The 27,808-nt window shown below is 45.9% G+C and overlaps 1 long non-coding RNA gene across 1 annotated transcript; it reads left to right on the top strand.

Annotated features, from left to right (window-relative positions):
* The first annotated feature begins 2,552 nt into the window (after positions 1-2,552).
* LOC107968526 (uncharacterized) lies at positions 2,553-4,384 on the top strand. The gene is made up of 2 exons (XR_001709706.3): positions 2,553-2,641; positions 4,123-4,384. It is a non-coding gene; the product is annotated as an uncharacterized LOC107968526 (long non-coding RNA).
* Positions 4,385-27,808: the final 23,424 nt, after the last annotated feature.

Raw genomic sequence — 27,808 nt, 5'->3', positions numbered from 1 at the left:
AAGCAAGCTTTAGTTCTAGCGAGAACAGAGGTTTGTAGCTTAATGAGCACTTACTCGGGCCAGGTGCTATCTGAGTGGTTTCTGAGTACTGCTCTATTCTATCCTTGTAAGAACCCCATAAGGTGTTTGCTTTCACTATTCCTATCTGTGAGGCTAGTGTTATGTGTTGACGTGGCCAGGCTACAGTCCACAGTTACTCAGTCAAACACTAATCTAGGCGTTGCTGTGAAGGATTTTGTAGACATGGTTAACACCTACAATTACTTGACTTTAAGTAAAAGAGTTTATCATCTGTAATCTAGGTGGGCCTGATCCAATCAGTTGAAAGGCCTTAAGAGCAAAATTGAGGTTTTCCTGAGGAGGAAGAAACTCCACCTGTGACCCATAGCATTAGCTTCTGCTCAAGAGTTTCCAGCCCGATGGCCTGCCCTACAGACCAGATTTGCTAGAACGCGTGATTATATAAGCCAATTCCTTGATGTATATCATCTACTACTGGCTCTCTTTCTCAGATAGAACACTGACTAATATACCATCTAACAGCAACTGGGCCAGTGTCACACAATTAGTAAGCGGGGAGCCAGGGTTCAAATGGAGGCAGCCCAATCTCTGAGCATGGATTCTTAACCTCTGCAACATACTATTTTTTAATCAATATTAGCACATTGCATCCACAGTTTCATTTTATCGATGAGACTTAGAAAGGTAAAATAACTTGCCCAAGGTCACACAGCTTATAAATGAACGCACTGGAACTCCATCCCAGGTTTGTCTGATTACAGGCCTGGGCACTCTCCACTATTCTCCGTGGTGTGCTGGTAAGTGTTATCAACTGGTTCTCCAGAAACAAATATATGTGTACATATATACACACATAAGTTAATATAAAGTTTATTGCCATCAAGGATTGTAGCACACAATTTACAACTAATAATAAAATATACGTATTTTTTATTATCAATTTTATCTAGTAAATTGATTCTCACAGGATGCTTTTGTTGATACTTCCTAAACTTTTGTATCTATAGTTAAATTATTATTACAATTACCAAATAAGTATAGTTCCTGTGTGAATGTTTGCTGTTTTCTTTTACATTAATAAGTTTGATAGGAATGGAGCAATGGAGGCATGAATTTCATTCATTTGGCAATGACACAAGTGACTTATTTGCTGAATTAAAGAATAGTTTTTGAATATTGGAAGAATATGTCCTCAATTCTTTTTCATGCTATTTACAATTAAAGGCTACCAGCACAACATACTTTTAAGTATAATCTACATTAACATTTTCTCCATTATTTTCTTAACTCTAGACTGTCAACAAAACAATAATCAGGCTCTGATTTGTAGCATTTGTCAATTTGTTTGATGTAAATATTCCCACCATCACTGATTTCAAGCCACCAACATGAGTTACTGCAGGAGGTGTTGAACAGAGATGCTCAGTAGCGCACCTTGATATGGTATTTCTGCCATACATATACAATAGATGTAAACAACCTCAACAGCATAGGTAATTGAAAGATGGGATAAATAGGAAGTGATGAATTTTTGGCATTCATTAGCTTTGTTTTTGTTATAATGTATTTAATTGTAAATTTGCCTAAGTTAATTTTTAATAACTGACAACCAGCTCACGAAATTCCTGAAATTTTACCAGTCCGTTCATGAACCTGTATGAGCTTCTCCTGCACACTACTTTAAGAAGAGTTCAAGGGCTTTCTCTTTCTTGATCTCCAACAGGCTGTTGGTTATTTTCCCTCTGGAAGGACCTCTTGTGCACCTGTCCTATTGTCATTATTTCTTTCCATGTTTGTCTGTGCATCAGAGTAGTTTGTTGAGGGCTGAGATTATAGATTATAACTCATTCATCTTGGTAATGGCCCAATAAACCCATAAAGTTTTTTGATCAAATGCATAGGTCAGAGATTTTCAAATCTTATTTCCAAAAGCCCAAGAATTCTGCAGAAACATCTCTGGGGTCCCCACAAGCTGACAGGAAGGCTGGAGTAGCAATGCTCCAAAAGCCCAAAGAAAGTGCCACAGAAAAGAAGCAATCAGCAAATGAGAAGGAGCTCCTGGAAATGATTATTGCTAAAAATTATTTTAAAAAATCAATTGAAAGCTTGAAATGCAAAGTTAAGAAAATCTCCCAGAACATGGAGACAATGGCATAAAGTATGGGAGGAAAAAAATATTCAAACAGGATCAATTCAGGAGGTCCAATATCCAACTAAGAGTAGGAGTTCCAGAACAAGAAAAGAAAGAAGATGGAGGGGAGGGAATTATTGCAGAAATAATTACATTTTAAAAGTCCCCAGAGCCAAAAAGGGACACCGAGTCTTTAAATTGAAAGAGCTAAGAGAATATCAAGCAGATATAGAATTGAGCAATTTAAGAATATTAAAGATTAAAGCAGATCCTGGATATTTCTATGGAAACTAGAACATCAGCTCACAAAAACCAGAACATTGACTCTGACAAATAAACCGGAATAAGGGTGACATCATAATCCTCTATAGCAACGATAGAGGCCCAGAGAATAATAGCCAACACTTAACATGACGCCCACGATGTGCAGGCACTGTTCTAAGCATTTTACATATGTAAACTGGTTAATCCTCATCACAACTCCATGAGGTAGGTACTATTTTTATCTTAGCTTATTTATGAGAAAACCGAGGCACAGAGAGATTAAGTGACTTGCTGGGTTCTAGGAAATGTAAAGTTAAAATTTAAACCCTGGCAGCCTCATGCCAGAGATCGGATTTTAACCTCATCACTATATTCCATCTGTAAGTGCTAAGTCTAAATGGCTTTGAACCTAGAATTCTACAGACAGCCAGACTATCAGTCAAGGGTAAAGGAAAAAAAAAAAAAAGTTATATTCAGCCATTCCAGGACTCAGAAATTTACTTCTCATGCTTCCTTTCTGAGAAGTTATTGAATGTATATTTCAGCTTAGAAACCATGAGGAAGAATGTTACAGGATAAAAACTGGTAGAATTAACTCAAGGATCTAATAATGTAAAGGAATTCCAGAATGACCTGTGTGCAGCAGGTCCAGGAAACCCTTTGAACAAACAAGAATAGAGAATCAGGGACCCAGTAGAATGACAGGAAAGAAGAGAGGAATAGATTCCGAGAAATATACAAAAGGAGGCTGGAAGATATTGGGAATATGGTGAAGAGGCCTATGCTTCTTTCCAAAGCAAATGAAACAATCAGAAACACCAAAAGAGAAGGAGGAAGAAAAAAACCTTTGATAAGAAGTTAATGCAGTCTGGGCAACATGGTGAAACCCCGTTTCTAAAAAAAAATACAAAAATTAGCTGGTAGTGGTGACACACGCCTGTAGTCTCAGCTACAGAGACTGGGGTGGGAGGATTGCTTGAGCCCCGGAGATAAAGGCTGCAGTGAGCCGTGATTGTGCCACTGCACTCCAGCCTGGGCAACAGAATGAGAACCTCTCTCTCTCTCTCTCAAAAAAAAAGAAGTTAATGGTTCAAATATAAAGCAAACTAAAATTTGACGTGATTTGGAAGACTTGGTAGAGAGTAAGAAAGGACAATTCTCTTACTGTTGATGCTGGAAGCATTTGCTTATTAGAGGCACAGGAGTGATGATATTGTAACCATAGAGAAGGAACTATGATCACTCATAATACACTCCTTGGGGAACAAAGTCACATAATCAACAACATAAACACTGAGCCTCATTTTCATAGACAAAATAGGAAAGGCTTAATAATAAGGACAAAATAGAAGACAAAGATGAAAGAAATAAGAAACTGGGAGATAGAGGTGGACAAAGATGGGGGGGGGGGAAATAGGAATACTAATATTCTTATCTTACCGAATGGCTCCAGAAATAGAGGCCCAGAAATATTATTTACATTTGCAAAGTTAAGCAATAGAGACATTAAAATAGGTACAAAAGTAGCACAAATTGGGAAGAGGAAGGGAGCTAGAGATGGGGCATATGAATTAAATCCTTCTCCACCATGGCTGGTCATAAATGGATGATGTGAGGTTGACTGCACACCCTGAGTTGCCCAGGACAGGCTTATTTTATACTGTTGTCCTGTGATTATTAGTTCTGTCTCTCTTCACTTTCAACAGTTTCCTGGTTGAAGGATTAATTATCTGCTACCTGATCTAAAGTTGATAAATGAAAAACATCAGTATTAACACATGACATGGAAAAAACACCAGAGGAGAAAAAACCACCAAAGGAAGAAAAACAAAAACTGTGAACAGTGATGTCTCACCGGGGGTGGGAGCACGGCAGCAGACATTTGTCAAAACTCACCCAACTCTATAATTTAAATGTGTGCATTTTATGGTATATAAATGATTCCTCAATAAAGTTGATTAATCCAAATATGGTGGCCTTCAGAGATGGCAGGGGTGAGTGAGAAGCCACTTTTTATTGTTTGATTTTGTTTAAATATGGATTTTTACTTTAACAATGTTTTTAAAATTATATTTAAAACGATATTAAAAAACAGAGTTTAGGCCGGGCATGGTGGCTTACGCCTGTAATCCCAACATTTCATGAGGCTGAGGCAGGAAGAACACTTGAGGCCAGGAGTCACAGACCAGCCTGGGTAACATAGAGAGACCCTGTCTCTACAAAAAATAAAAATAAATAAACTAGCTGGGCATGGTGGCATGAACCTAGCTACTATGGAGGCTGAGGTGGGAGGATCGCTTGAGCCCAGGAGTTCAAGGTTGCAGTGAGCTGTGATTGCACCATTGCATTCCAGTCTGGGTGACAGAGTAAGACCCTGTCTGTGAAGAAACAGTGTTGTGTGGGGGTGTGGTGTTGGATGGAGCTTAAGGCTCTACTGGCTTGGATGCTTCCTGAGATTTCAGGTCAGAATTGAGGAGCAGGATGTTTCCTCCGAGCCCCTTTTTACTCTTATGGAGAAAAGGGATACTTGAGAAATGAGAGTGCTGGTTCTTATTAGATTTGCCTGGGTGGCTAAAAAAGTTACCAACACTGGGATCCACCCCCAAGAGTTCCTGATTTCATTGGCGTTTGAAAAAGCCCTCTTGGTGGCTCTAATGGGCAGCCAGGCTGAGGACTACTGAATTTGGTGAGGGAGCCCTGGGCGGCAAGGCGTGAGAATTCAAGATGGGAGGATGGATAGGTAAGGGGTAGGAGTCACCTAATCACATTCTTTCCCTTTACAGTGGGGAAACTGGCCCAGTGAGGGAAAGAGTCTTGCCCAAGGTGGGGTGGCAAGTCAGTGGCCCCTGGCTGAGGCTAGAACATGGGCTGCCTGACTCCTCGCCTTGTGCTCATTTCTTCACACCTCGAGGGTTCCATAGGCTTGACTTGGGAAGGGCAGTAATACACGTGCAGGGGTTTGCTGAGCACCCGCTCCCTGCTAGGCCCTATGCTAGATGCTGTGTGTGGCTTCTCTCCTTTAATCTTCCTGCTACCCTGTAACTCCTATCTCCTATGTTATACTTTAGCTAAGAGCTGCTTAGAGAAGTTAAATGACTCACCTTATTTTGTGCCATTCTCATTAGGCTTTAACCCAATATTTCTCAACATGTGGCTCTAAGAAATATTTTTCTCTAAATTTCCTGGAATGCTTATTAAAAATGCAGATCCCTGGGCTGCACCCTAGACCTGTGGAATCAGAATTTCTGGAGGTAGGATTCAAGAAAGTACATTTTAACCAATATTCTTAAGCCCACAAACAATTGAGAGCCACCACTCCCAGGAGCCTTCTTTGCATCACTTGAGCAGGCCAACCCTTCCCGCCCCAGGGCCTTTGCCTCTACTGTTTCCTCTGCCTGCTGAACAACCTCATCTGCAACTCACTCTTAAGTCTAAGCTTTCCCTGAGATGTCTTTTGACTCTTTAGACAAGGAAAGGTCTTCCCATTGCACGCTCCTTTGCACAGTAGACATTTCCTCTGTGGCACTTACTATGATGGTAACTTACAAAACAACATGTGTGATGTTTTGTTTCATGTCTTTTCCCTGCTACACTATGAGCCTCATGTCCATTGTGTCCACTGGGTTGCTCACAATTCCTGGCCCCATGCTTGGCACCCAGCAGGGGTTAAACAAGCAGTCCGGTTACACAGCCAGAGACGAGCAGAGCCAGGATTCAACCCCAGACCTGTCTGATACCGGGTCTGCTTCTAAACCTCCATGTGAACTGCCCCAGAAAAGCAACGACCCAGACCAGACATGAGGGTCCTAACCAGTTGCTCATTCTCCAGCCCCCTAAGCCACTCTGCTTACACACAACTAGTAGTTCTTTTTGATAAATACTGGTAACCAATAATTAAGGGGCCATTGAGAGCTTGGATCTTCCCCTACAGGCACAACACCAGGCACTGTGATATCAAAGCACAGACAAAATCAAGTTTCATGTCCTGGCAATTACTGCAAGCAGTCCCAAACAGCCAGACACACTGCATAAGCTCAGTGAAGACCTGAGTCTCTGTCCTTTCAGATGTTCTGATAGCATCTTGAATGAAAGTTCCACCTGGGCCCAGCGTGCAATAGTAATAGTAGTAATGGAGACAGACAAATGAGAATTTACCAGGTCAGTAGGCCTGGCCTGCCCCTGCCCCACACCCACCCCCAGGCTCATTCCCAAGCAGAGCATGACAGGCACTGGGATTTACTCAAAAGTTTGCTCTAGTCTTGGTCTGGAGAAACTCTCTGTGTTCAGGCATGCCAGAGACCAGAAGTGATCTAAGAGGTGCTTAACAAGCTGTAATGCGTGTCAAGAAAAATTGTAAAAGACTAAAATGGTGGGAAAAAAGAAAGGGAAAGAGATAGACTACTGGATGTCCCAGCATACCCTTCTGGGGGTTTTGCTTTTTCTCAGTCTTTCATTATCTGAGCTATTTTACAATTCTGCAAATTGTAAAAAACTGATGGTAATGCAAATGATTCTTGTCCATATAAATATAAATTATGTCCAATGCAATGCAACTGATTATTGCCCTATAGATTTTTTTTGCCAGTTTTGCATCTGTTTGTAAATTCACTTCAGATTCCTGATGACCTATATTATGTGTCTACTTTTGCATTCTCCTTTGAATTGATTGTAACATCTTAGTGGTTTCCTCATTAATGAATGAGTGAAATAAAACTTTTGATCCAGGCTCATTCTATATCTGTATGAGAGTCATGATTATACCTCCTTTTGATTTTTTTCCATGTACATATAAATTACCTGAAGATCTTGCTAAAGCACAAATTCTGATTCAAGGTCCAGAGTAGGACTTGAGGATCTTTCTGCAAGCTCCCAGGTGATGTCCATGCTGCTGGTCCACGGATGCCACTTAGGTGTTAAACTGTTCTTGTGGTAATTCAACTTAAAATAGTGATACAATGTTTCTGAATAAATAAATTATTATCTATACATTAGGTTTGCTTCATTAGCCTAAGGAATGTTAAAAGGTTTTTTTTTTTTTTTTGGTGGAATTTTTTTTTTTTGGTGGTAACAGGACATGCTGTCCTTGGATAAATAAGTTATCAGGAACTGGTCAGGAGATCTCTGGCTGTGGATCCCAGCACTTCCCCAGGGTCCCATCACCTAATCGTCAGTGTGAATCCCACAGGTCTGCACAGCCCTCTGCACACTTCCATGCCCTGTGGGCTCACATGCTTCCAACTCTGGACTAACCCCCTAAAAGGGGCTGGAGGGCTGAGGGTGGCCATTAACTATGCAGGGTTCCCCTTCAGCTTGGGCTTGGTCACCTCCAGGGAGGGGGAACTCACCACTCCCAAATATTCCTGTACCTCTCAGACCACAGAGACTAGGTGCTGGGGGATCCCCTGGGATCCTGGCCAGTCCGTCTTCGAGCCAGGAGCCCTCCAGTAGACAGGTCTGTGTACGGCAGAAGGTTCCCCGGTTTATGCTGCTCAGGCAGACAGACACCTGCCCTTATCCTGTCTTGCTTCCTGCCACACAGGCTCGCAGGGGAAGTCCTGGAGAAGCACCTTCTAGGGCAACATTTAAACTGCTGCACATCAGTGGCCTCTGCTCCTGGGGTGGCAATTTTGGGCACTGCCCATGCAGTTTGCCAGGCTCTGGGTCTTGTGGGCCATTCCTGCGGAGGATCTGGAAAACGTCACACCAACTTTCCCACTTCACTGGGCCTGGGAAGAAGTGACGTGTCAATTACCCTATCCTTTGGTCTGGATCCAAGGCACAAAGATTAGAACGCAGAAAGGACTGCAGTCCTTAGAGTGCTGGCTCTAATCTTCCCGCTGCCCTGGGCCTTGGGCAAAGCACTTTCTCTCTCTAAGCCTCAGTTTCCTTGCCTGTACAATGGGGAAAACAAAATTCAGAGCCTAGGCTTCGGGTGAGGCCAAGAGGCCAGGGTGCAGGTGAGCATTCTGGCAGAGTTCCTGCCACCCAAAATGCTCTTCCCATTTGGAATGGCAGGCTAGATCTCCTCTCTCAGGTCCCCCCGCCAGCCCCTAGGGCATGCCCCTCCCTCACAGCTCACCTGGCTCCACTTTCTCATAGCAGTCATCGCTGAGATTCTTCCTTATTGTTTGCTTTCATTCATCTTACCTTTCCTCCTCCCTGGGGGCAGGGACCTTGTCTGTCTGCTCCAACTTTGGACTAACCCAGATTTGGGGCAGACAGTCTGGCTGTGTCCCTGCCCCCAGATCAGCGCTGAGTGTGCAGAAGGTGCTTGGGGAGCCCCTGCTGCATCGATGAAGGTGTCTCGCACCATGCCTTAGCAGGGCCACAGAAAACATGAGTTCTTTTCCCAGGACACTTGGCACACACTGCAGTCTCCTCCCTGTCTTCTCCCCACCTTAAATCCAGGCTCCAGGAGGGTTTTCTTCTCTCTGCCAAAGCAAACGAAAAACAATTTTCCTGCCATTCATAATTGTTCCATATTTTTCTAATAGGCCTAAGCCTGGCCTCGAGATTTCCAGTCACGGGTCATTCGCTGTCTTGTTGCTCGCAGAGCCACAGAGGAGAAGGCTGTGGGCAATTAGTGTGAAAGCTGCCTGCTGCCAGCAGCCCTGCCCGCCCGACAGGAAAAGGACATGTCTGGTACCACCAGCATCTGCCAGGGGGTGGCTGGGCCTGGACCCCACATGAGCCAGTTCATGTCATTCTCACAACCCTGTGAGGACAATGTTATTCCCCCATATTTCTGATGAGGAAACTGAGGTTCCTATGGTTAAGGGTCTTGCCCAGTCACCTACTGATGTGACAGAACCAATGTCTGAGACCAGGTCTATCTCGTGTCACAGTCAGGTCCTAGAAATAGAAGAGGCAGAAGGGAAGGGGTTGGGGGTCACCGTTGACCCTAATGGAGGGGACTCCCTCTGACTGATTTGACAGATGAAACTGCAACCAGGTGTCCCCTGGGGCCTGGAACAAATCATGCCCTCGGGAGTTGATAGCCTCTATTAGGTGCAAGGACCCCTCAACAGCTTTCCGCTGCTTATGGGACCAAGTCCAGGGTCCTTAGCTGGGCAGTGAAGATACTCGGTAATAAAGCCATAGCCTGTCTTTCCAGAATTCTCTTCTCTGACCACAGGCTATGCCCCAGACATGCCTTGTATTCCTCAGCCCCTGCCCTCAGCCTTGGCTCCCTGCCTGAAACACCCATCAAAATCTGGTCCATCCTACCAGGTTCAACTCAAATCCCTACCCTAGAGCCCCTTCCTTGAATCCTCAGCAGCCCTGTGAAGCAAATACTATAGCTGTGCACATTTTGCAGATGAAGGAACTGAGGATGGAGGTTAAGTGTCTTGCCTGGATCCACACAGCAAAGTCAAGGAATCTGGAGGCAGCTGAATTTCTCCACCTCACTCCCCTTCTACTCCCAAAGACTCTTTCTCCCTGAGGACAAAAGGGAATGCATCAGGGTCTGCTGTCAGAACAGACCCTAAGAAAGGTGGCTCCTCCTGGGCTGGAGGTTGCCGATGAGACCTACAGGTCCTCAGACCTGGGGTGATCTCCTGGGGCCTATAAGCCTGTCCCTGCCTTCGATGAGAGAGCAGATGATATGCTCTGATCCGAGGGTCCGACACATCCTTTTTTCTATCTCAGTGGGAGTAGAATCCTCCCAGCAAGTGGACATTTGATATTCCTTTGTTTGTATGGGGGTTGGATGGAAGAGAGCAGGAGAAGGGGTTGGGGAGAGCAATTTGGGGTGGTTTCAGCCACGTCTGTTCCTGCAGGAGGTCATTTGCTCACTTAGCAAACAACACAGTGGACTCTGCCGGCTCCCAACATGGGACTGGTTGTCCATACTGGCCTGGGTGCCCACCCTGCTTCTTGGCTCTTCTCCTCCTCTACTTCCCTTCCTGTCTCACCCTTGCCCTTGAAAAGGTTGGGAACTTCCTCTTCAAACACCTCACCGTGTCTCTCTTCCTCTCCCCTTCCTCCACCAGTTCTGTCTTCAGCTTACAGAATCTGCCTCCCCCCATTCCGAAGCTTATCCTTAAAGATCTGCTCCAGCCTAGTTTGGACTCACTCTCCTGCCCCTCCCACTAGATCTTTGAACTTTACAGCACAATGCTTAACATGGAGGAATGTGTTGATAATGGTGGAATTTGGGGCATCTGGGAGCCAGACTAGTAAGCACCATTTAGCCTCCCAGACTCCAGCAGACCAGGAATTTGGCAGTTTAGGAGACTGCAGATTTATTCTCCGTACCTAGAGGCTAAAGGAAGGCATGTCTTCTTGGCAGCATGCAGGTTTGGCGACTTCTCAGCTCATGGAAAACTACTGGGGCTGAGACTGATGGGGCTTTGGCCTGGACCTCAGTGGAGTGCCAAGACTGGTGGAGCAGAGTGGCCCCAGGCATTCAAAGAGTCACACCTCCTCTCTCCCCTGCTGGCTGCCTCTTCAAGGCAGGCAGTTGACAGAAGAGCAGGCACCTTGGTAACTAATATTGTGTAGCAAGGGTGGCAAACTCACATGCCTTCAGGAGTGAAAGTGTGGAGCAGGCTAGAGTAAGTAACAGGGAGTGGTGGGGACTGGGGCAACTGGAGAGTCCTGATGTGTCCGATGTAATTCAAATGCAAATCAATGTTCTGGCCCTCAGGCTGACCGTTTGCTAACCTCTGCCAATGCATTACCGGTTCCAAAGCTCTTTTCCTCATGGTTTCATTGAATTGTCATTTCCTTTCCTGCTTACAGTCACTATCCTCACTTGGCAGATGAGGACACTGGACCTTAGCAAGGTGAAGACATTCCCCTGACTCATTCCAGGCAGGGATCTATGGGGGGGTGGCTTGAAGACACTCAAAGAAAGGTCTGTGCCCCCAATTCTCTCCCCATGGTCAGATTTGGAGGTTGACGTATAACTGTCCAACTCACCCATTGAGACTGTGCTGTGTTCTGACTCGGGCTTCTCTTTTAAATGATCCTCCTCTCTCCCCCACCCCACCCAGTGTAGTCACTGATGGGAGAGAGAGGCCTGAAAAGGGGTTCTGAAGTCTGGAGGATCAGGGGACTTTGACAACCTTGCCAGCCCTCAACTACAATGCCTGCCCTAGTCTGTTGAAAAGTCACAGGAGAGAAAAGTTAGTCATGGAGACACTGCCTGGGGGTCTGGATTCAGACTCACTGGAATATATTTTCTTCCTTTATCACAATACAGTGATTTGGAAATAATAATAACTGCTACAAGCTTTACCTATAGTAACTCATTTAATCCTCACTACATAATTCTGTGAGGTAGGAGCTGTTATTATTCCCATTTTACAGATGAGAAAACTGAGGCACAGCTCATGCCTATACAGAATTTGGAAACTCAACAGGATGTGTAAAGGACAAAAGCTGTTCCTCAGCTCCCATCCTGGTAAAAACCACCCATTCACTCATTCATTCCATAATCCCTATTTTCAGGCACTATACTGGGTGCTGACATTACAGTAAGGCACATAGGCCTGGAAACCAATTATCGTGAACTGTATGACAAATGACATATGAGAAATGATATATGAAAAATACGGGCTCCAGGAGCCTGGAGGTGTCTGGGGAAGTCTGGGAAGACTTTCTGGAGGAGGTGACACCTGGCAGAAATGGGGCATATCCCAAGGTGAGAATGGCAGATATAAAGGCCTAGGGAAGGTATGAGAGTCATGTCACATGTTCAAGGCATCAGGAAGTAGAGTATTGAAGGGATGGCAGGGCGGGGGCAATGGGGCTAGGTTTGGGATTGTATTAGCCAAGGTGAACGTTAGAATTGTATCACAGCAATAGGCCTTGAAGAAGGTGAATGTGGGGCTGGCTGTTTTAGATTTTTTTTAAAGAAATTTTAATAGGTTCAAGATTCAAAATGCATAAAAAATATACAGTGAAAAGTTTCCTTCAACCCTATCCTGCCACCCAGGTCCCCTCTTCATGGTCAACTAATCTCTAGTTTCTTATAAGTCCTTCCAGAGCTTTTTCATTTTACTCTTACATATACTAAGCTCTTTCTCTCTCTCTCTCTTTATATTTTTTAACCCCAAGGATAGCCCATTCTTTATGCATCTCTGCACATTGCTTTTTATTTCACTTTAAGAACATATGCTGGTGATTGTTTCTATTTTTGCATGGCGGTGTCATGCTGCATGGTAAAGAGCCGTACTTTATCTAACCTGCCCCTATTGATGGACATTTTTGTTTCTTGCTAATTTTTTGCTCTTACAATAAGTGTTACAATAAATAATCTTGTACCTATGTAGTATCCTCATTGTGCAAATACATCCACAGAAAAAGAAATTCTAGGCATGGAGCCATGAGGGTCAAGGATATATGCAATTTTATTTGCATTTTTAAAAATTTGATTTGAAATTTAACTTGCAAAAAGAAGAGTGTACAGCCAAATAGATTTGATACATGTGATACACAGGCTGTGTATATACCTGTGCAATCACCACCCACATGAAGGTGTAGGTTACCATAGAATGTTTCCAGCCCCATCTCATGGCTTGTCTTGGTGGATATCCAGGACAATTTATTTGTACCAAGGCAATTTATTAGTCTGACCTCTACCACCAGGATTGGTTTTGCCTGTTTCTGAATTTTGTATAAATGGAATCATAAAGAATTGATGTACTCTTTGTATCTGGTTTCTCTTGTTCAAGATGACATCTGTGGGCTGGGCACGGTGGCTCATGTCTGTAATCTCAGCACTTTGGGAGGCCGAGGCAGGCAGATCACTTGAGGTCAGGAGTTCGAGACCAGCCTAGGCAACATGGTGAAACCCTGTCTGTACCAAAAAATGCAAAAATTAGTGGGGTGTAGTGGTGGCCAGCTGTAATCTCAGCTACTCGGGAGGCTGAGGCAGGAGAATCTCCTGAACCCGGGAGGTGGAGGTTGCAGTGAGCTGAGATTGCGCCATTGCCCTCCACCAGCCCGGGCGACAGACAGAGTGAGACCCTGTATCCAAAACAAAAAAACAGATGTCATTAGTGAAATTCACCCCATGTCCCATGTCGTGTTTAGCAGTAGCTTTTCCCCCCCCCATTGCTGGCTGGTGTTTCATTGTATGACTATATTACAACTTATTTATTCATTCAACCCTTGATGGACATTTGGGTTGCTCCCAGTTTTAGGCTATTATAAATAATGCTGCCATATACATTCTTTGGGGGAACACTAATTAAAGCTCATTTCCATTAGTTATATCTGGGAGTAGCATTGGTGTGTACATATTACATTTTTGATGAATGTTACCAAGTGCCCTCTGTAGAGGCTGGTGCAATGTGAAGAAGTGCCTTTTCCCTTGTTCTGCATGTGAAGTGCTCAGCTTAGCACAGTGCCTGGGACAGCGTCGACACTTCAGAAAACCATGCAGCCCTCAGCTCCAGAAGTGGTAAGAATGCCTTATGAGCCCTAAAGCCCCACTCTGAGCAGGAGATTGTGATTCTGCCAACGTGTCCCACTAGAAGGATCAGGTGAGAGTGAGGAGGAGTCAATGAACTCATTTCCACCCCCAGAGAAGTATCCTTAATGAATAATAATAACTCCTTCGTTTATGTAGCCTGGCCTTTCTAAAGCACTTTGACATGCACCAGTGGTGCTCAGCCAGGGCTCACATTAGGATCCTCTGGGGAGCTTTCCAGAAAAACCAATGCCAGGGCCCCACCCCCACAATTCTTATTTAATTAGGCTGGGGTGGGACCCAAGCACCAGTGTTTTCTAAGCCTCCCAGATAATTCTGGTGTGAAGCCAGAACCAGGAGCCACCGACTGCCTCATCTTCTGTCATCCGCATGGCAACTGCTTGCAATGGGAGAAGTGATATGAGGCTGGTGTACAGAAAGAGAGAAAGGGTTCTAAAATAGTGTTTATAGTCTAACAATAATGTTCTGCTCTGTGCCAGGAATAGTGCTGAAGCTTTCTAGTCCTCATTTGCATTAATACCGTATGAGAAAGGCATTGTGATGATCATTCCCACATTACAAATAAGGAACCGGGCTGAGGGGGTGGGGTCCCCAGCCAAGGCCACCCAGCTGGTAAGTGGCAGCACTGGGTCCAGAACACTGGCTGCCTCTGAAGAGTCAGCACCCACGCTTAAGCCTGCCTCCAGGTCCTAATCCCCCATTTTGCCCAGAAAAAAGACTAGAAGGAAATACAACAAAATGGTATCAGTGGATCTCTTTGGTTGATGTGATTGTGGGTGGTGTTTACTTCTATATGCTTTTCTGCATTTTTCAAATTTTTACCAGTGATCATGTATTTGCCTGTAATCACAAGCCAATGAAAGTCCTTTCAAGTTGTTGAAATAAATAACAGAATAATTTTCTGAAGGAGCCAGTTAAATCCCAGAGTGTCCAAAACAGGTGATGACAGAATAAGGGCCACAGCTATTTCCTGAGTCCCAACACAACACTTGAGACCTCTCAGGAGGAGAGATAGGTGTGATCTTTACTTATAGGAAGGGGCTTTGGAAAGGCATGAGAAAATGTCCCCAAGCAAAAATTGCTGTAGTGTCTTCATTTGACTGTATATGTTCTTGTAGAATAGCCAGAATATAAAGAAAATAAAAATAAAACAAAATAACCTAACATCTCACCACCCAGATGTAAACAGTGGGGAAATGGGGAGGACTGCTCTTTCAGATAAGTCCTTGTCCATCAATATTCATATAGATCTGGATAAGCATAGTTTCCCATCCACAGATCTTGCTGTAAGCATGCAGTCTGCAACCTTCTTTTTAAACTCAGCAATGTGTAATGTGCATGTTCATGAATAGAGCTACATGTCAGTCCTGGAATGGCTGCATACTATTGTATAGATATGCCATAAAATATTTAGCCACTCTCCTTTTGATGGACATGGAGGTTGTTTCTAACCACATCTTGTCATGAATGTGTTGGAAAATGAAGATTCCAATATAGTCCTAGGAAAAACTCTAGAGTTAAGGTTTTTTTTTCTTTTTTGTTTTTCTTTTTAGAGTTAAGGGTTTTTTTGTTTGCTTTAGGGTTTTTTTTTGGTAGAGTGAACAGTGGCTGAATATGGGTGTGTGCATGTGTGTGTGTGTATAAATATGGGTTTTCATGGGTTGAATTTGATTTAAATAATTTAATTTAAAGATGGTTAACCCCACAGCCCACAGAGATCTTATCAAGCCTCTGTCTCTCTCTCTCTCTGTCTCTCTCTCTCTCTCTCTCACACACACACACACACACACACACACACACACACACACACACACACACACTATTTGCAAGTGAGATGTGGTGGCAAAACCCTCTTGAGCAGAACCAGGCAGAGCTACCTGATGAGGTCATGCAGCCAACAGCCAAGGTCAGGTGCTGCCTGCCAGCTTGGGCTCTAGGCCCACAGTTTGCTCTTAACAAATGCCTGTGGGCAATGACAACACACACACACACATGCACACACACACGCACCAGACAATCTCATTCTCCCTCCATGCAAGGTGCTTGGGTGGTAATGGAATCTGCATGTCCAGAGGCAGGCATAATTGAATAGCTGAGGGCATTAAGTCCTTGATTAAACTGGTTGTTCATTTGAAGGGACAATTAACCCAGCTAATATTCCAGGCCAGCCCAGCAGGTCCGTCCCCATCAAAGGACATATTGAGCGAATATTGAAGTGACTGCATTACCTTTATGGAGGAGAGTAGGGCTCCAAGGTCCTTACCTAAGGCCTGCAGCCCAGGTCAAGCTGGGGCCGCAGACACTTCAAAGCAGGGAGACTCCTGGAGTCCAGCCATCCTGGCATGGGGTTACGAGACCTTGAGTTTGTGAATGAAAGAGGAAGTTTCCTCTGGGGAAGGTTTTTCTCACGGATGAGTGGCCTACCCCTGTGCTTGTCTGATTCACATCTACATGTGATGCGTGGAGCCTGGATGATGTTTCAGCAGCCATCTCGCGACCCAAGTGTGGATCTTGCTGGCTCTGTCCTACCTCTGGGTCTTTTGTTCTCTCACAGTTTTCTTATTACTTTATTTTTATTTTATTATTATTATTTTTTGAGAGAGAGTCTAACTTTGTCATCCAGGCTGGAGTGCAGTGGTGCAATCTGAGCCCACTGCAACCTCCGCCTCACAGGTTCAAGTGATTCTCCTGCCTAAGCCTCCCAAGTAGCTGGGAATACAGGCGCCCACCACCATGCCTGGCTAATTTTATTTTTTTGTATTTTTAGTAGAGATGGGGTTTCACCATGTTGGTCAGGCTAGGCTCGAACTCCTGACCTCAAGTGGTCCACCTGCCTTGGCCTCCCAAAGTGCTGGGATTACAGGCATGAGCCACCGTGCTCAGCCAAGCTTTCTTATTACTCAAGCCAGTTGGGTAGGGGTTCCCCGTTTCAAGCAGGAGAAAGCATCCTGACTGATAAGATGGGTCCTTTTCATTTCCTGGCACCTTTCCTGGAGAGTTGGAAGTGAGAAAAAGAGGAGACAGGGAAGGATCTTCCCTCTTTCTCTCCTAATACCTGATGTCAGCCACAGGGAAGGTCTCCCCTAGAGCACATATATCCCCGTTGTCTGAATTCTAGAAGGTTGAATCCAGTAGCTGTACTTGTTCTGGCCCTGGGTATCTGACAACGGAGGTGACTGTGCTGGGTGCAGAGCAGGGAAACACAGCCAGGGCTTGGCCCCCATGAGCTACCTAGGTCAGGCAGGGCCACAGTAATGACTGACCATCTGCCAGGCGTGGCCAGGGATCCCAACAGACTGGAGAGACCAGGAGTGGGCAGAAATGGGCAGGAGTGGAAGCAGATGGTGCCATGGTGGACAAACCCAGGTCCTGCAGGAGCAGATAGAAATAAGTCCGATGATGGAAGCATAGCTTCATCTAGGTACTGTGCTCTGGGCTTTGCATGGGTTGCTAACATCATCTTTACCACATGTATGAGGTAGATACCACTACCCATTTACAGATGAGAGAACTGAGACTCACAGGGGTTAAGTGGTTTGTTCAAAGGCACAAATTTAGGAACACGGAGGCAAGATTAAAGTTTAAGATTGTACAGCTCCAAAGTCTGTAACCATTCTTTGTCAATTTATGCATGCATGCCTCCATCCATCCACCCATTCATCCATTCATCCATCCATTTATTCATCCATCCATCCATCCATCCATCCATCCATCCATCCATCCATTTACCCATTCATCCATTTATCAATCCATCCATGCATCCATCCATCCATCCATCCATATATCCATCCATTTATCCATCCATCCACCCATTCATCTATTCATCCACCCATTGATTCATCCATCCATCCATCCATCCATCCATCCATCCACCCATCCATTTACCCATTCATCCATTTATCAATCCATCCATGCATCCATCCATCCATCCATATATCCATCCATTTATCCATCCATCCACCCATTCATCCATTCATCCATCCATTGATTCATCCATCCATCCATCCATCCATCCATCCATCCATCCATTTATTCATCCATCCATCCACCCATCCATTTACCCATTCATCCATTTATCAATCCATCCATGCATCCATCCATGCATCCATCCATCCATCCAATCAGCCAGGGTCCATTCTCCCATTTATTCTACAAATATAATCTGATCATTTGTTCTGTGGCAGGCACCATATGCCAGGTGCCAGGAATAGAGCAATGATGGCCATGGTCACTGCCTTCTCAGTGTGCTGAGTGGACATTGCAGGCCCCCTTGGATAAAGGCAGGTAATTGCATTCTGGCTGAGGGTCAGGCTTCTTGCACCACCCCAAAAGGATTTGTGAGGACATACCCTGAATTCTGAAGCCCTTTGGAAAGTTCTGAGCCTGTGCTGGGTTGGAGTCTCACCTCTGTACATCTATTGTATGTGTGACCTTCAGAAAAACACACTTTTTCTCTCTGGGGCCTCGATTTTCTCATCTTCAGAGGTGGAATAAAAATGTCTTATGTAATCTTCACAGGGGTGTTGGGAGCATAAAGAAAAATACTTTTCTTAAAGAACTTTGTAAACTCTAATGTTCCGGGCATATATCAAGTTGGGAGTCCATTTGTCACATCTTTGAGGAAGTGATCTTCTGCTTTTGTTGTGATCAGTGAGCCTCAGATAAGAACAACTTCTACAAGCTTCATTGTCATGGGTGATAGGTTTGCTCTGGAACCCTAGAGACTCATGTGTGCCTGTGTAATAAGCCTCCCCATGGTAACAGAAGTGAGGCTGAGACCCAGGAAAGTTAAGTGGCAGCTGAGGTTGCAAGTGGCTTAGAAGCCAATGCTTAGGCCTCTGGTCCAGGGCCAGTCCCTGACACTATTGGCTGCCAGCTGTGCCAGGAGAGAGGCTGAAGTTGGGTCAGACATTCTGACATTCTCTGGGGTTCTGCTGCTGCCGTGTTCAGTAGAAGGTCATCAGAGATGAATACGGTTTCTTCTAGATGTGAAGGAGAGCCAGAGTGACTCCCTAGTGACTCATAAACAGAGCAGCTTGTCAGGGCTGCAGCAAAGATGTTTCTGCTGCTCGACTCATAGCAAAAGGGGCACCCTGTCCCTGGGGTCTGAAGAAGCAAAGCCTGTGCCCTTCACCTCCTGTGAGATTCCTTTTCTGTTAACTTTTCCTCCCATGAGATGCCACGTGAGTGGTTACTTTCCAGGAGACTGTCTTGGGAGGCCTCTGCACCTTCCTGCTACAGAATTGCTCTTGGCCTTGGAGGAGATGTTAACAGTGGGCTTTGCAGAAAGCAGCAACACCTTTTAACCCTCCACCTGCTTTGAGTTCTACCTGTCTGTTTGTTCAGGCAGCCCCTTTGGCTTGAAGACCCTTGGCTGCTCCTCTCTGAACAGTAGGTGATGGAGGAAGGCCCTGATTCTGCCCTGTATCACCTGCTGATGTCACCCCAGATCCTCAGCATCTCACCTGTTGATTTTCTAGAAAATGAAGCATGGCGGTCAGGGTGGGAGGGTAAGAAGGTGAGAATTAAGAATAGATTGTTTTAAATCTTAGGCCTTAGAGTTTAAAATATAGAGCCCCAAATTATTGTTCCCCATCTTCCTATAAAATAAAGTCTCTCTTATTCTCTCTCTCTCTCTCACACACACACCTTTCTATATTTGTAGGCAATAAGGAGCCTTGGAGTGTGTGTATAGGAGGCCCACAGTGTGTGATGGAAGCATATGTGTGTGTGTCTTGGCACATATGTATCTGCATGGGTGTGTGTGTGTACGTTTCTCTGTGTAAGCTGGTGTGGATAAATGTGTGTTCATGCAGATGAATGTCTGTCAGTATATGTGAGAGTATCCCTGTGGGTGAAGGGGCTATCTTTAGCCCATGTTGCCGTTTTGGGGGTGCATGTCAGCAGATCCCCTAGTGGGCAGGAGGCGGGCCTGCTTGGGCTCTAGAACCTTAGCCAGGCACACAGAGGAGCCTGGCCATCTCAGTCGATGAGGAGGTTGAAGCAATTTCAAATTCCTGGAAGAGGAGCTTCCTGTTTTTACAGAATCTATAGACTCCTGGGCTGACAAACTTTATATTTAAAGATTGAAAATACCAATTTTATAATAAGGTAAAGGTGGGTTTTCATTTATCTCTATTAAAGGCAATTACAAATGATTTCTTGATTAAGAGAAATAGAAAAGACGATCACCCTCCAAAACCTCACATCACGATGATTCATTTGATATTAAGGTTTAGGGTATCCTCAGCAAGAACTGTGGTTTAAAAATGCAGAAATAAATTTTTCAATACCAAAGAATCAATAACCTACACTCAGGCTGAGACACAAAGCTGTGTGTGGAAAGAACTCTGGAGATCATAGGTGTCTAAGCTGTGTGAGTGTGTGTATGGTGTATGTGTGTATTTGTGTGTGTTCACATATATGCATGTCTGTGTGTATATGTGTGCATTTGTGCCTGTGGCTGTGTATATGTATGTCTGTATGTATCTATATGTGAATAGGTGCATGTTGTATGTGTCTGCGTGCTTGTGTGTAAATGTGTGTATGATGTATGTATATGTGTGCATTTGTGTGTCCATTTGTGTGTGTATGAGTGTGTCTGTGTGTATGTGAGTGTAACTGTGTATCTGTGTGAGCATGTGCATGTATATGTGTCTGTGTGCCTGTGTGTATGTGAGTGTGACTGCGTGTGTATCTGTATGTGTGTGCATGTATATGTGTCTGTGTGCCTGTGTGTATGTGAGTGTGACTGCGTGTGTATCTGTATGTGTGTGCATGTATATGTGGCTGTGTGCCTGTGTGTATGTGAGTGTGACTGCGTGTGTATCTGTATGTGTGTGCATGTATATGTGGCTGTGTGCCTGTGTGTATGTGAGTGTGACTGTGTGTGTATCTGTATGTGTGTGCATGTATATGTGGCTGTGTGCCTGTGTGTATGTGCATATGTTGCATGTGCATCCGTGCATGTCTGAGTGTGGATGTGGCCCTGGACATGTCCCACTGCTCCTGGGCCTCAGTTCCCACATTTGTATAATGAGGGTGATATGGTTTGGATGTGTGTCCCCTCCAAATCTCATGTTGAAATGTGGCCTCCAATGTTGGAGGTGGGGCCCAGTAGGAGGTGTTTGGGTTATAGGTGTGGATCCCTAATGAATGGCTTGGTGCATCCTCATGGTAATGAGCGAGATCTCACTCTATGAGTTCACGTGAGAGCTGGTTGTTTAAAGGAGCTTGGCATCCCTCTTGCTCCCTCTTTTACCATGTGACACCCCTGTCCGCCCTCCACCTTGTGCCCTGAGTAAAAGCTCCCTGAGGCCTCCCCAGAAGTTGAGCAGATGCTGGTGCCGTGCTTCTTGTCCAGCCTGCAGAACCATGAGCCAATCAAACCTCTTTTCTTTATAAATTACCCACTCTCCAGTGTTCCTTTACAGCAATGCGAAATGGGCTAACACAGGCGCTGAGCACTAAGTGGACTCCCATTTCTGGAGGGCACTGGATGCTCAGCTATGCTGTTGGGGCTGTGACGGGTTCCATCCTCCCCCTTCTCTGCTGCAAGTTCACCCCCTGACTCCTCACCCTCCCTGCCCCTAAACCCTCGCGCGGCGTTCAGTCCTTCCCGCTGCCCAGGCACCTGGGAAAGGCTGGGAACCTTCACCTGCATCATGTGCTCAGCTGTCTCTCGCCCTTACACCCATGTGACCATGGGCGAGTCCCTTCTCATCCCCGGGCCTCAGGCAGGAAAATGAGGTGGTGAGAGACTCCTCTGGCTTGGTCATTCTCAACATGCACATTTCCTGACCCTGGTGAGCTGGGAAGTGGTCTAGGAACCGTCACACACACACCAAGCTCCTCTCAGGACTGGACACTCCAGCAATAAGTATATCAGTGTCCCAGTGCCCAGCACAGGGCCTGGCATGGAGCAGGTGCCGTGGAAGCAGGGGCAGAAGGAGGGGTGTGTGGAAAAGGTGAGGCTAAAGCAGCTGAAGCAGTGCTCTTGCAGCCTCCCCACTCCCCCATCCCCATCCTGGCCCCGTCATGCCCTGATTTAAGACTCAGAGCTCCCCACATCTCTCTCTCTTCCTCCCTCACTCTCCTGCCTTGCTGGCATCACAAAATCACCTGGGGAGAAATAATGGTGTCCAGACCCCTGCGAGACCAAGTAAATCAGAATCTCTGAGCATGAAGCTCTGCCATCCGAAGTTCTAATGAACAGTGTAGGTTGAGAACCTCCTCCCTAGAGGCCAGAGAATCTCAGGCTCTCTCGACAGACTAAATCTCATAGAGACCAAATTAAAGGTCTACAACTTTCAATCTACTTCCAAGTTTCCTGCTGAGCTCCTAAAATACAGATCTGGGGACGTCCCCAGAGCTTCTGATTCTGAAGGTGTGTCCTGGACCTGGAAATGCACATTTAAAATCAGCTCCAAGATTCCTGGTTCCGAGGCAGGTGGTCCTCGGCCCTTCTTTAACCAGCTCCGGGAGGCTTTGTAGCCAGGCTACATAGAAATGAGGGGATCCCTGAGTCTCACACATGTCATAGGCTGCTTTAGGATAAACATCATCCATGGTTAGGGAACCATGGCACCCTCCTCTTCAACCCTCAGCCATACTTTAAAAACCAATCTAATTTTGTTCCTTTCTTCATTCAATCACTTCTCATTGCCTTGATGACAAAGACGTTAATCCCTAATGTGGCGTAGGAGGACCTGTAGGTCTGGTCTGGCCTGGGGCCTCCCCTTGAGCCCTCTCCCTGGCTGTAGGGCCTCTGCAGGTGCAGCTCTCTCTGCTCGGCTCCCCACTTGGCTGAGCGAAACTCCTGCTCACTGCTTAGAGCTCTCCTGACCCTTCAAAGGCCCAGTTCACCAGTCGCCACCTCTCACAGATCCCAGAGCTCCAGGCGTGAATCCGGATCCTCTACCGAACCACACTCTCCAGGAGGGCAGCAACTGGGTCAGTTTTGCTCCCCATTCAACCCCGTAACCCACATGTCTGCCTGGGGCCTGCCATGTAATAGGTGCTCAATAAATATTTGCAGAATGAATAAATGACACAAAACACATACTTTTTCAGTTTTGGTGATTCTTACCCTGAATAGATTTTACAGCCTCACTGAGTGGGCAAGGGGATGTGTAACTGAGGATGTTCAGATAGTGGAGCATGACAGGCAGACCTGGCATGTGTTTGTGCATGTGTGCCTGCTGCAAGTGTGTGGTGTATGGGAGTTAGAAATTACATTTAGGTTGAACTTAACGACCTCTTGGCCCATAGCCTTTTCCCAACAATCACAAAGTGGCTCTGCGAATTGGGTTTTTCTCTCTGCATTAGGACCCCTGCTCCAGGTGCCTGCAGGGAATGGCAGTGCTCACAGCCTGAGTGTCCACGGGAACTGGGGGAGAGGGAGCCTTAGTTGTATGGGGTTCTACTAGGAGAGGGTTCAGGGGTTACAGAAAGAGCGTGGCTCCTGAATCTGACCAGGGTGGGTTCAAATCCAGGCTCCATCCTTTCCTCACCAGTGTTGTTACCTTGGCTCAATTCCTCATTGTCCTCAGTCCAGTGGGAATAATCCTGATGAACCTACTGGGAAGAAGGGTGTCCAAATTGGTGACGCAGTGTGCTTTGCTCTCGCCTTCTCCGAGGGAACCTTCCTTGAAGCACCCATCCCCTCTTCCTTAATCCCCAGCACACTGTCTAGCACAGTAGGTGCTCAATAAAATCTTGTTGACTTGCTTAATGTGTCACCTAGTCTAGAGACTGTCTCATAGTAGGTTCAGTAGCTCCCTTTCCCTCCTCAAGACTTCCAAGCCTGAGACCAGGGTGAGTGGGTTCACACCCCAGCTCTGTGTATGTGTATCCTGGTCCCTGTGACCTTGAGCGAGCACATATGCTTTTTCTGGGCCTCAGCCTCTTCCTGGGTCAAAGGAGGGGCCTGGAGCCTATGTGTTTTACCCATTCTCATGTGGAGTTTTGCCTTGTCCGAGAGGACTGTGCCCAGGGGTGGTGAGGTCCTGGCTGGGGCACCCCAGGGGCTGGTGCAGATTGAGGGGCAGCAGGGCTGAGAGCCGCAACCTGGCTGGGTTCCTGGCCTGTGAAAAGGGAGCTGTGTGTTCCTTCCTTACCTGCTTGTAATAGAAAGCTGCTCCTTCGATTGAGCTGTTTCCTTCTTTTGCCCTGAGCTATGAGGAGTAGATTAGATGAAAAAATTATCAAGCCTCCTCGTCTAGAATAAATATTCTTGAAATGGAGCAAGTTATAAATAAGCAAGCAGCAATATCCTGTGTTATGAATATATAATTTCTATCTTTAATAGCTGACTAGGCCCCAGGGACTGTCTGAAAATGGCCTGTCTGGCCCTGATATTTTATATATTTCTTAAAAGGCACCCAAACTTTTGTTTCTTAGCCCTTGGACAGTTAAGTCTTAGGGGGAAATAATGAGAGTTGAAAGTCTCATTGAGCCAATGCACCAAGCGCAGGTACTTGGTTTACAAAAAAGAAAGAAAAAAAAAAAATCCAGAAGATGCAAAGGCTCATGTTGAATAAGAGAGTTAGGCCTGGAGGGGCTGCTGAGCTTGTCTCATCCCACCTTCTGATTTTACAGAATAGGAAGTGGTGGCCCAGAGAGGGGAAGTGACTGACCCAAAGTCACACAGCAATGGACTATGTTCTAGGAGTCTAGAACAGAGGCCTTCCAGATTCACCAGGCTGGCTCCCTTCTCCAAGTGGCTGCCTGCAAAAGTCGAGGGAGAGCCTGGAGACTCCAGGTTCCACAGCCAACAGAAACTTGCCAGGGGGACTGACAAGGAGGTTTGCCTCCAGTGGAGGACGAATCCCTGGATGAAGGGAGTCACTATGTCTCAGAGGCAAGACTGTGAGGTCTGGTGAGCCATGGAGGCCAACTGTTCCCTCTCAGACCTCCTGGGCCAAGTCTGCATCGCAGCCTGTTGTCAGGAGCCTCTGAAACCTGCCCTTTCTGCCTCTGCAACCCTGACAGCCAAGGGGCAGTACAGATACTTGTCGCTCCTCCTATCTAGCAGGAAGCCTGATACCATGAAAAGACAATGGGCTGCTGACCTCACAGATCCCAGCTGACCAAGGGTTCCTCCACCTCCCAGCTCTGTGGTACTGAACAAGCTGATTGACTTCTCCTAGACTCAGTGCTTTTTGTCTGTTAAATAGCAATGGTTGTGAGGATTAAAAGTGATAGTGTGTAAAGCACCCAGGATGAAGCCAGGTTTGTACCAGGTGCTATGAATGTCACCCATCCCTCCAGGGCTGCAAACCTTTCTTCCCCAGTCCACAGCATTGTAACTGTGACTACCTGTCACTGCAGGCCAGCCTCTGAGCCCCTGGCTGAGATGAGCCCAGTGATTCTATGTTCATTCATCTGGTCTTCCAGGAAGAATGAATCTTCTCGAAGGCCTCACATTCCCCTCCCTGGTCCCAGCAGTGTCCTGCAATAGGACTGCCCACACTGTAGGTGCTCAATTAAGGACGTATTGGATGAGTGCCTACTGTATGCCAAGTACCAGGTCTAATAATGGCTAGTCATTAACAAGAATTGACTATGAGTTGCATTTACGAATGCATTGATCCATTCAATCCTTGGCACAGCACCACAAGATGGGCATTCTTATCCCCATTTAAAAGATGAGCAAAATGAGGTTTGCCAAGGTGATTAGGTCACTTGTTCGAAGTTATACATCTAGGCATGGCAGGGCTAAAGCCAACTTCATGCAGAGCCTCTTTTCATCCCTCCGCATTGACTTCTTGCAGGATGACCTGCTTTTTCTAGGATCAGAGTAAAGCTGGAAAACAAATGGATTCATCAGCAGGTTCCATAATGATGGGAGGAGGGGTGGGTGGGGGAAATATTAATGCCTGTGCAATGTGCATGTTGAAATGTAAATGTCCTCTCCTGTGAGTCGTGAGGCACACTCATCATTATGAGCCAGCATCTGAGGTTCTGATTTTGATGGCATTAGCTTTAATGGCTTTATTTTTTTAAAAACCATTTAATTACTAATCAGCGCTGCCTTGCAAGCTAATGTGAGATGCACACTTTGCATCTGGGGAAAGAGCCTTCCTCAGTGGGCAGCTGAGAAGTCTGCCAGAGGCCAGAGGCTGGGCCAGCTGGTCTCCCCCTCCTTAAGGGGGTTCCCCCACCCCTGGTCCCCAGACCTCTCTGCTATTCAACACTTGTCTTTGAAATCTCAGAATCTCATTACATCTGAGATGAACCTTACTTAGTAATTGGCTGGCCTATTCCCTCCCACCTCACCTCACAAAAGGGTAAACTGAGGCTCCAAAAGGCCCCACGGGTTCCAAAGGCTGGAATTTGTGGAGCTTCTTTCTTACTTGCTAACAGATTTCTAGCACATAGACTCATTTGCATTCCCAATTTCAATAGTCAAAAACTTTCCAATGCTAAAACCTCATTTTCTGAAGCTAATTTAGGTCTCATTTTCATTAATAGCTTGGCAACAATCACGCAGTGGAAATTTCTCCCAGGTCAAAGAAAGAGCCCCGGTTGGGGAATCAGGATGTGTGTGAGCTCCTGCTGTGTGTCTCTGGATAAGTTGAATCACCTCTCTGGTCTGTGGTTTTTCTCCACAGTCAAATGAGGGGACTGGGTTAGCTCTGTGTTTTTCCAAACACGATTCTACAACTCCTCTGTAGAATACAGTATGCAAAAAGATGAAAATATTTGCTATTCAGAAAAGAATGCTTTTGGCCAGGTGGGGTGGCTCCTGCCTGTAATCTCAGCACTTTGGGAGGCAGATGAGGGCAGATCACTTGAGGTCAGGAGTTCGAGACCAGCCTGGCCAACATGGCAAAACCCCCTCTCTACTAAAAATACAAAAATTAGCTGGGCATGGAGGCGCACGGCTGTAATCTCAGCTAGTTGGGAGGCTGAGGCAGGAGAATCGCTTGAACCCAGGAGGTGGATTGGAGGTTGCAATTTTTTGAAAGTGTACAGAGTCTAATGAGTTTGCTGGATTCAAGTTAATCAGGGTTTTGTTACCATTATTTATTTATTGTCCAACATGTGTGCTTTGGGCCTTTCCTATAACAGAGTACCTTCAGACCCTCTAAGAGGAGGCTTTTTTTTTTTTCATGGCAATTTTATCAAGTCCTTTGAAGCACAAGAGTTCCCAGGAGCATAGAACGGGAAACTCTGGCAGGCATGGGGCCTAGGTCTCCTCTGTGTCACACTCTGGGACTTCTGTGACTCCAAGAGATAAGAAATAAAGGAGGCTGCTCTAGAGGCATCCTCCTAGCCTTAAGCTTGGATCACTCACTTCCTCTGAACATCACCATGCTTTTGTTCAGAGGCACTCAAAATCCACCTTGGGGACTTGACCTTACCACTACTTGTCCAGGAAACCTGTGCTGGCCCCAATGACACTCACCAGGCCCTGTGTCATTGCCGCAGCCAACCTTTGCCCCCTTCCCCTCTTCCTGGGTAAGCCCCTAAGCCCCTCCCCTCATCCTTTGCAGCACCCTCTCACATGCCACCTTGCTCAGAGGCAGCAGTCTCCCACCCCGGAACAAGCCCCAGGCTTGGAATCAGAGCCAGACGCAAGCTCTGTCTTTGTGCCTTGGTTATCTGGTTCTGGATCAAGGACTGAACTTTTTTCCGCTTTACTTTCCTAAGACAAAAATGAGAGAGGATCACGGTACTGACTGTCTTGCTTTGGGGCAAAGATTAAAGGGGCTTGAATATCTTGTCTTAGCCAAAGTTTTCTACAAAGCAAGGCCTGAGGTAAAGGCCTGTGTGCTACTGCTCTTTTAAGCAGTGTGATGCGAGGGCCACAGGAGTGAGGGAAACGATAGGCAAAACTGGAGACAGGAAAAGCCAACGCAAGGATGCGGGAGAATTCAGCCACCCAATGGCATCAAGAGCAACTGAGTGCTTGATCTCATGAAAAGGTCTCTCAAAAGGCTATG

The sequence above is a fragment of the Pan troglodytes genome, chromosome 16 (assembly GCF_028858775.2).
Source record: "Pan troglodytes isolate AG18354 chromosome 16, NHGRI_mPanTro3-v2.0_pri, whole genome shotgun sequence".
NCBI classification, from domain to species: Eukaryota; Metazoa; Chordata; class Mammalia; order Primates; family Hominidae; genus Pan; species Pan troglodytes.
The sequence above is the reverse complement of the archived record's forward strand: the minus strand, read 5'-3'. Positions and strand labels throughout refer to the sequence as shown.